Source organism: Giraffa tippelskirchi, chromosome 12 (genome assembly GCF_054371585.1).
Source record: "Giraffa tippelskirchi isolate mGirTip1 chromosome 12, T2T-mGirTip1v1.2.pri, whole genome shotgun sequence".
Taxonomy (NCBI): Eukaryota; Metazoa; Chordata; class Mammalia; order Artiodactyla; family Giraffidae; genus Giraffa; species Giraffa tippelskirchi.
Window position 1 is genome coordinate 138,211,143 of NC_137286.1, and position 10,179 is coordinate 138,221,321.

The following is a 10,179-nucleotide window of genomic DNA, read 5'->3' on the forward strand; positions in this document are numbered from 1 at the left end:
AAATAAATAAACAAAAATAAACTGAAGACCCTGTGTGCCACAGCCAAGACTCAGCTCAGCCAAATAAGTAAATAAAAATAAAATATTTTTTTAAAAGACTGATTTTATTTCAAAATAATTGGCCTGGTGTAGACAAACCGTGTTCACATGGTTTCTATATCAGCCCTTCTCTTTCTAACCTTTTCACCGCTGACATATTTCAGGGTCTGCTCAACCTTCTCAAGAATGCTCATCTTCACAATCTGCATTTTCTGCTCTCTAGTCATCATTTCTGTTTAAACAAGCTCTTTTGCTCACCCTCTGCCCCCTCCTCCCCACCCTGACCCTCTACCCCATGCATTTGACAATCTCCATCCTCCTCTCTTCCTAAAGATGACAAGGCTGGAACCCACAAATAAGCCAACAGGAGACTTGGTCTGCAGCCCCCATCACATGACAGAAGGGCCTGTGAGGCCTGGGTGGAACTAGGGCACCCAAGGCAAATGACCAGCTGTTGAATCAGCTGCATCATTAAACACAAGAGACTTCCTAACTGAAGGAGAACCAAGTCATTAGTCACAAACTTGGGGGACCTACATGTTTTTCTCTACATCAATATTATACCTTACATTTCTCAATATTCTAACATGATTGCAAGTGAGAAGGGCTATTGTCACTCAACAAATGACTCAAAAGGAGATCTTGGCTTTCTATGACTGGCTCAAGGCTCACTGTCATGTGGATGCCTTATTTTTTTATTTATTATTTTATGTTATTTTATTGGATGCAGGGCTTGCCGGATCTTAGTTCCCCAGCCAGGGATTGAACCCATGCCCCCTGCAGTAGAAGCTTGGAGTCTTAACCACTGGACTGCCAGGGACGTCCCTTACTGTCATTTTCGTCACAATGAAATTAACCAAAAGAAGTCTTTTGCTTGATCTATTCATTATATCATAACCTTTAATATCTATTATTAACAATCAATATTACCTATTTAGGTAGCAGAGAAGTAAACGAACAAAGACTGAAATTTTTTAAATCTCCAGGCCCTGCATTTGGCCCTCTTAAACTGTTTCCCTGGGAAATTGCACTATCTGTGCAGGGCCTTCTAAATTTTCTTTCTTTATTGTTAAGGCCTGCAAGCTTCCACTCCCTGGGACCTCTACACTCAGGCAACATTCTTAGTGAAGGTAAATGGTAAACTTACCTGTTGCAATGCTTCCAATGCAGTGATGTTGATAGATGTGTATTCATGCTATACAAAAGTGTGAACTACAATTTGTAAAACAGTCACATAAGTGGGGATTTTAATTGTGCAATAATTCTGGAAAGCAACCTGATAATACTAGTTGAAATCTAACTCTACTTTTAGGACTCAAATCTATGAAAATAATCTGAAACAACAGAAATAAGCTTGTCACAAAGATCTTCATCACAGCCTTATTTATAATAGTAAATAACAACAAAAACCTAAATCAAAGAATCCACTGGCCTATGCAGAAAATGCAAGAAACGCCGGTTCAGTCCCGGCATTGGGAAGATCCCCTGGGGAGGAAATGGCAACCCACTCCAGTATTCTTGCTTGAAGAATTCCATGGACAGAGGAGTCTAGTGGGCTATAGTCCTTGGGATCAATCGCAGAGTCAGACATGACACACGCGTGCGCAGACACACACATACACACACACACTCACATGTAAATTAGAGTGAAAAATAGCCATGTAAATAATGTAATATTATGGGGTCATAACCAATTATGTTTCATATCAGTCTAACTCAACAAATATTTACTGACCACTTTCTAATTTCTAGCAGCATTCTAGCAGCTCATGATCTACTGGACAGACACATATAAAAGAATATTTGAGATAGATTGTGCTTAAGTGCCACAAAAACATGGAGAAGCCTCAACTACCTCAAGAGAGGAACAGGTTGGGGAAGCAAGAAGGAAGACCAGGGATGCCCTAATTTGGTTATATCTTGTGATTTGGTAAATAGTCGATTATGGGCAAGTTTGATATGCACAGAAGAGGCTTCTAATCAAGTCCTACAAGAATGATTACGATGAAATGTAAGGAATCAGTACGATTTAGCATCAGAACAGGCGTAAAAGCTCTGATGGGAGAAGATGGCAGAAAGAAAAAAATACAGTTAAAAATTCACTACTGTACATCACAATCTATTGATAAACCTTAAATATTGTACAGTGCTCTCTGTCAGGTGCTCAGATGTTCAAACATGTCTGACTCTTTGTGACCCCACAGATTATAGCTCGCCAGGCTCCTCCATCCATGGGATTCTCCTGGCAAGAATACTGGAGAAAGTGGGTGCTACCTTCTCTTCCAGGAGGATTGAGAAAATTAATATAGAAAAACTGTACTAAAATAGAGTTAGGAGACCAGAAGGGAGAGCTCTCAAACACATATCACATGATCCCAGCACAGATCCCAGCAGGAAGAAATGTACCTTGCCTCTCCAGCAAGAAGTGACATCCTTTAACCACCAGCAGGAGATTGTCTCCTTGCCTGGTAACAGACCAGCCAATGAGAGACTGTGACAACTCAGTCAATGAGACACCACTTTCCTTCAGATTGTATAGCTTTTGCAGTTTAAAAAAAAAAGTGAAAGTGAAGTCGCTCAGTCATGTCTGACTCTTTGTGACCCCATGGACTGTAGCCTGTAGACTGTAACCAGGCTCCTCCGTCCATGGGATTTTCCAGGCAAGAATACTGGAGTGGGTTGCCATTTCCTTCTCCAGGAGATCATCCTGACACAGGGACTGAACCCGGGTCTCCCGCATTGTAGGCAGACGCTATATTGTCTGAGCCACCAGGGAAGTCCTTTTTTTCAGTTAAAAAGCCATTTTCAAATGTATTCATTTACCTCTTCTAATAATTTGCTCTATAAGTGAAAACATGTTGAGACCAGCCCCAGGCTTTCTGAACTCAGAGCACTTCCTTTTCTGTACATTGTTAACCTAAAACAATAAAACAGTCACTTATTTTTCCAGCTAAACAGGTTTATGTGGGAGCAGCAAAGAACTGCAATTCAGGACATGAAACTACGGTGACCCACATGCAATTCTGTAAAGCAAACTCTTTTATAGAGGAGAAGGGGGAGCTGAAAGGGGCTGTTATAAACAAAGGTCATTGGAGGAAAACTGGACGTTTGAAGGAAAGTGGTATCTCATTGACCGAGTTGTCACAGTCTCTCATTGGCTGGTCTGTTACCGGGCAAGGAGACAATCTCCTGCTGGTGGTTAAAGGATGTCACTTCTTGCTGGAGAGGCAAGGTACATTTCTTCCTGCTGGGATCTGTGCTGGGATCATGTGATATGTGTATGAGAGCTCTCCCTTCCGGTCTCCTAACCCTATTTTAGTACAGTTTTTCTTTATTAATTTTCTGAATACCAGGAGCCTTTCTGACCCCACCAGACTGGTGCTGAAGTAGCATATATAAGAAGGATTTGCAGCCTCTGACCCAGGAGTTATTCTAGTGAGGGTGCAGGATCTTTTTTCATAAATGCCCTAGACCCATTCTAAATACACACACACACACAAATACACCCACACAGGGTTACATTCAACAACAATTACAACAAGTAAAAAAAAGGGTAGTACTCTTGCAGACTCATTTGACTTGCTGACTCAATTCACTGCTTGACCCAGTGTCAAGAAGAGAAATGATACAGTTCCCTGCCTTCTCTGGAATAAGAGATTTCTTGACCTAGAGAGTAAAGGGAACAGGAAAATCAGAGACACCACTTTGCTGACAAAGGTCCATCTAGTCAAAGCTATGGCTTTTCCAGTAGTCATGTACAGATGTGAGAATTGGACCATAAAGAAGGCTGACCATTGGAGAATTGATGCTTTTGAACTGTGGTGCTGGGAGAAGACTTTTGAGAGTTCCTTGGACAGCAAGGAGATCAAACCAGTCCATCCTAAAGGAAATCAGTCCTGAATATTCATTGGAAGGACTGACGCTGAAGCACCAATACTTTGGTCACCTGATGCGAAGAGCAGTCATTGGAAAAGACCCTGATGCTGGGAAAGACTGAAGGCAGGAGGAGAAGGGGGTGACAGAGGATGAGATGGTTGGATGGCATCATTGACTCAATGGACGAGTTTGAGCAAACTCAGGGAGATAGCGAAGGACAGGGAAGCCTGGTGTGCTGCAGTCCATGGGGAAGCAAAGAGTCGGACACAACTTGAGACAGAACAACAACAGCAAAGAGCATAAGCCCAAATAAACAAGTCCTTTCCAGTTAATTATCGATTGGTATGAGTCACTTATCTTCTATTCATTTTCTCTCTCCTCTCCTCTCACATGTCCTTGGGCTATTTGGTGATAATGTACTGAGTTGGCCAAAAAGTTCATTCAGGCTTTTCCTGCTCGTACAGAAAAACCCAAATGAATTTTTGGCAAACCCACTAATATGGAAATAGTACCCCTGAGGAGGAAAGTAGCAGAATTCCTTAATCCTTTCTGTAGTCAGGAATCTTCTCTCTCTCCCAGTTTTTCTCTATCTCAACTAGAAACAGTACAAGACAGCCAACTCCCCTTATGAGTGAGTTACAGACTTAATCATCACCATCTCTTTTGAACTGTGTCGCAAGGTACTGGCTTTTGTCCAGTAATTGGCATTTCTTGTACTAACATGTGGAAACTGGAGCTTCCAAACCAAGATGAGCTCATCGCTTGACTGTTGCCTTCCATAGCTGTCAACCTCATCATCAAGTTGTTTCCTATGATTACTATCAAAATGCAGAGACTCTGGGGAAGCAAAATCTCTATCTTGTATGAAGAAAAATTAAATGTTAGACATAGCTGAACTTCACAAGCATTTGATATTTGGTTCCTGACAACCTACAAGGAAGAGACTCAGATATATATACTTTGTTTCCATTAAAAAATGAAAAACCAGGACTTCCCTGGTGGTCTCCTGGTTAGGACTCTGTGCTGACACCGCAGTGGCCACGGGTTCAATCCCTCGCCAGGTAACTAAGATTCCACATGCTGCGTAATGTAACCAAAACAGTAAATCAATTAGAATTTTAAAAATAGAGAGTAATAAAAAACAAAAATGAGCAAACCGTTTCAAAGGGGGTTTATTCCCCCCAAGTCAGGCAGATATAGAGTCAAACTCGAGTGCTGTAACTTACTGGGTTGTATGAACTTGGTTAAGTGACTCAACCAAGACACTTAAGTCTAGTTCTTGAGTGTCCTATTAATAGTTCTAGAATGTCCTATTGTAAATGGGAAAATATCTCCTCCACAGAATTCGGAGAGAATTAAAAGAGAGATTGCAAGTGAAGCAGGTACAAAACATTCAGATACTAGTCTTCAGTCGTCCCCTTCTCTCAGCCCTCACCCACACCCTGGAATCATAACTAGCACACAAAATATTACTTAAAAAATTAAAATATTTGGTGAGAAAAATAACTTTGCAGGTGCCAGTGATATTTTTATTTTGCTCTGCAAAGACATGACAGGATCGGACCATCTTTTTTCCCAAAAGCCTAATTAGCATTTTTCCATGACTGTATTTGTGTTTGTTTTTGCTTCTTTTGTTCAAGTTAGGACTTTAGGCGGCTGAAATGAAACGCTCACCAACGAGTCATCCTTTGTAGCAGTGATGACACAAATTACATTGTTCTCCAGGGTTTAAAACACCCAGCCATTAAATTTAACTATGTGAGCTTGGCAAATCTTTTCAAAAACAAAGCAGCTGTTTCCCTTTTGTTCATTTTTGTTTAAAGCATTGCTCACCAGCTTAAAGACACACACACCCCTAATCCAAACCCAGGGAAATACCATGAAGTAGGCAAATGCATTTACTAATGTGGAGGCGCACAGAGACGAAAAGAGAAAGAAATGCTGAATTTTATTTTCAAGCAATTCAATACTCTCTATTTCTTAAGCACTGAGGTTTTTTTTGATTATGTGGTGTGTCAGCCCCTAGTCCAAGTCTTTATGAATAATCAGTTGTCTTTATGAATAACAGTTTCTCATAAGGTAGGAAATATTATTATTCCTATTTTACAGATGGAAAGTGAACAATTGCCCAAGATCATGGAAAACTGAACAATTTGCCCAAGATCATGTAGCTCTAATATGCAGAGCTGGGGTTCTGGACCCAGAAAGACTGGTTCCACAGTCCCTGTTTTCATGACATTCTTCCTCCTCTCTTTTGCTATTTATTCTCTTTATTTCATTTTTTTATCCTTTTTAAAAAATTATTCTATTTATTTTTTTGCTTTTTGGCCATGCCCCAGGGCATGTGGGATCTTAGTTCCCCAACCAGGGAACAAACCTGTACCCCTTGCGGTGGAAGTCTGGAGACGCAAACGTTGGACCACCAGGAAAGTCCCTATTTTTTATCCTTTATGTCATGGCCCTCAATTGTTCCCACTCATCATGGTAAAGCCCTTGCTTTCATTACCCTCTGGTAACTACTTCCCTCCTCCAACAAAGATGGCATCTCCTAACTGGTCACCACCATTGCAGCTGCACACAGACATGCCTCTCCAAGAGGTAGGGAATCAGTAGAAAACTCAACCTGTCAGTAATTCATAAGATGACACTTGGCTCAGGTTGTGGGCAGTGTAGTTACAGCTGGAGGAGGTGTGCCAAAGAGCCCCCAGCCACACCCCTACTCTGTGCCATCCTCAGTGGGCACCTTCTTAGGTCTCTGCAGAGTCCTTCCTGTCTGTGACATTTCAACATCCACATAAACATGAGATTCTGTCACTACTACCACTGGTCAATACAGGGTCTTTCAGTGAATTAGAGAGGGCAAATGGTGCATGAGGGTGTCAGGCTACGGTTTGTGGATAGAAGGCATGCTCAGGTCATGAATAACTTCACCTGCCATTGTCCTGGCCCAATCACTCATTCCTCAGAGTGCAACAGTTCAGTCCAACAAAACCTTGCCTGAGCAGCTATTGAGGACCAGGAACTGTGCTAGGTACAGGAAACACAAAGAGAAATATGACAGCCTCCCTACCCACTTTGGTCAATGTCAACAGTGTCAACCCTGCATAATATATCAATGATAGAGTTAAGCCTGGTGCATGAGATAGCAGAGAGGAGAGCAGCCCATCTCGCTGGACAGTTTCTTTAAAAAGCAGCCTGACAAAAATACACAATGAAGACAGACTCTTCAATAAGTAGTGCTTGGAAAGCTGGACAGCTACATGTAAAAAAATGAAATTAGAACATTCTCTAATAATAAACTCAAAATGGATGAAATACCGTAATGTAAGACATGCTATCACTTCAGTTGTGTCTGACTCTTTGCAATCCCACGCATGGTAGCCTGCCAAGCTCCTCCATCCATGGGATTTTCCAGACAAGAATACTGGAGTGGGTTTCCATGCCCTTCTCCAGTGGATCTTCCTGACCCAGGGGTCCAACCCGAGTCTCTTGTGTCGCCTGCATTGGCTGACAGATTCTTTACCACTAGCACTACCTGGGAAGCCCTAAATGTAAAACCAGATGCCATAAAACCCCTACAGGAAAACAGAGGCAGAACACTCTTTAACATAAGTTGTAGCAATGTTTTGGAGGCTTTATCTTCTAAAGCAAAGGAAATAAAAGCAAAAAATAAACAAATGGGACCTAATTAAACTTAAAAAGTTTTTGCATAGCAAAGGAAACCATATATAAAATGAAAAGACAACTTACAGAATGGAAGGAAATATTTGCAAATGATGTGAGAGCCACAGATATAGAGAAAAAACTAGTGGTTACCAGTGGGGAGAGGGAGGAAAAGCAAACTAAGGGTGGGGAGTGGGAGGTACAAGTTATTAGGTATAAAATAAGCTATAAGAATATATTGTATAACACAAGGAACGTAGCCAATATTTTATCATTAACAATAACTTCACAATGCTGTACACCTATAGTTTATATAATACTGTGCACCAACTATATGTGCACGTGTGTGTGTGCGCGTGTGTGTGTGTGTGTTAGTCGCTCAGTCGTGTCTGACTCTTTTCAACCCCATGCACTGTAGCCTGCCAGGTGCAAGCATACTGAAGTGGGTTGCCATTTCCTCCTTCAACACCAACTATACTTTGAAAAATCTATTACCACTGTATAGCACAATGAACCCTATACAATATACTGTGGTAACCTAAATGGGAAGGAAATTCAAAAAAGAAGGGATATGTATATATGTATAGCTGATTCACTTTTCTGGACAGCAGAAACTAATACAATATTTTAAAGCCACTATACTCTAGTAAAATTTTTGTAAGTGCAAAATGGCAAAAAAGAAAATTTAAAAAACATAAAACCATGCACACACATGCACACAAAAGCTGCCTAAGTAGTGCTTAGGTGCTCAATAAATACACAGAGAATGAATGAATGGACTAATGTATAGATGCACGTCTTCAAGAAAGAGTAGGCAATAACAAGACAAAAAGAGAGAAAATAGAACCCAGTCAAAGAGAACAGCATGAGAGAAGCCCAGAGACAGGAAACAGCTTGGTTTGCCTGGGGAATCTCAGTTCAAATACCAAGAAGGGGAGTAGCAGGTCATGAACCAAAAGAATGAGGAACAAGACTTTATTCATTATATAAAGTGGAAACCTTCATCAGTAGATCAGGGCTTCTCAGAGTTCAGTATGTACACAAATTACTTTGAGATCTGATTCTGATTCAGGACTCGGAAGAGGCCTGAGAACCTCTGGTTCTAACAGGCTCCCAGGTGATGCTGCTGTTGCTGGTCCAGGGACCACACTTCGAGTAGCAAAGCACTGGGAAGTGATGGAAAGTGCTGATGAATTTGAAGAAGGAGCATGACTTGCGATGGGCCCCCTGGCAGCTATTCAGTAAATGTTAAATGAAGAAGAATGTTAAAGTACACGAACAATGACTAAAGTTTATTTCACAAAGAGAAGGAAACAAACATTTTACTGAGCATTTTTCATATATTAGTACCTGGTAAACATTATCTCCTCTAATAATTGAAATGAAAGCCCTATGTCCCACTATGCCTCTTTAAACTGTATAATTATATAATCAAACAATTGTTTCAGGTAATTTTCAAACAGAAACAACCAAATGGAAATGAACTCACACCAGAAATGTTTTGCACGGTGTAAACTGTGAATGCTCAATATTTTAGTAAATAAAGAGCATTTCTCTTCTGAGTCATGAGTCTAGGCACAATTTAAAAAGTCGACTAAGCCACTACTCACAGTTTTGATGCTTATTACTGGGGAAGAAGTTATAAGCTTGAGCGCTTGGTCACCACCCTGCAGCTACCAACTCCTGAAATAGGCCCAGATCTCTAATTTTAAATTCAAAATTACACTTTGCTCTTGATCGAGCTAGCGTCGGGTGTTTCGGTGAGTGACACAAAACACAGGGAGGTTGTTTGGAAGTTTTATTTTCAGAGAGGGAGAGAGACCAGCTGGACCAAGAGGAGAAGAGAGACGAGGGAAGCAGCGACTGCAGAACCGGACAGTTCTTTTCTGCTTGCTTCCCCCTCAGGCCAGCTGACTTATCAGTTCCTCTGAACTTGTTGACACTGGGAAAGAGGCTGGGTGGGGGTGGGGGGTGGGGGGTGTTGATGCAGCAAAGGAAATAAAAACCGAGGAAAAACCAGAAAGGCATGAAAGGTCAGACAGGGCTGCTGACTCGTTTCCACTGAAACCCTACCTTTCCCTGGAAGAGTTCAGAAGGTTTTGCAAACACAGGGCTGTGGATCTTCTGGGCTGTGGCTGTCATCATGCTGTTCTGCTCAGTGGAATAGAGGGGAGTCTGCACGGGGAGGGCGAGGGGAGGAGACCCACAGGGGCTCAAATCTCAGCCTTGACATCTAGACACGTGACCTGACACAGAACTGACCTCCTTCCTCACCTTTAAAATTAGGAGACTATTCTAGTAGGCACTTTGGATCTTGGCCTGAGCAGTTTCCCTTCCTTATTTCTTTGGGTACTCCTTTGTAGAGTAAAGCCAACCCCATCTAGGGTGGATCAGAGTACCCTAAGGGAGGGTGTCCCTGATGGCTCAAGGGTAAAGAATCCGCCTGTCAGCGCAGGAGGCACAGGTTTGATCCCTGATCCTGGAGGATCCCACATGCCATAGAGCAGCTAAGCCCATGGGCCATAACTGCTGAAGCCTGAGTGCCCTCGAGCTGGTTCAGTTCAGCCGGTCAGACGTGTCTTTATGACCCCATGGACTACA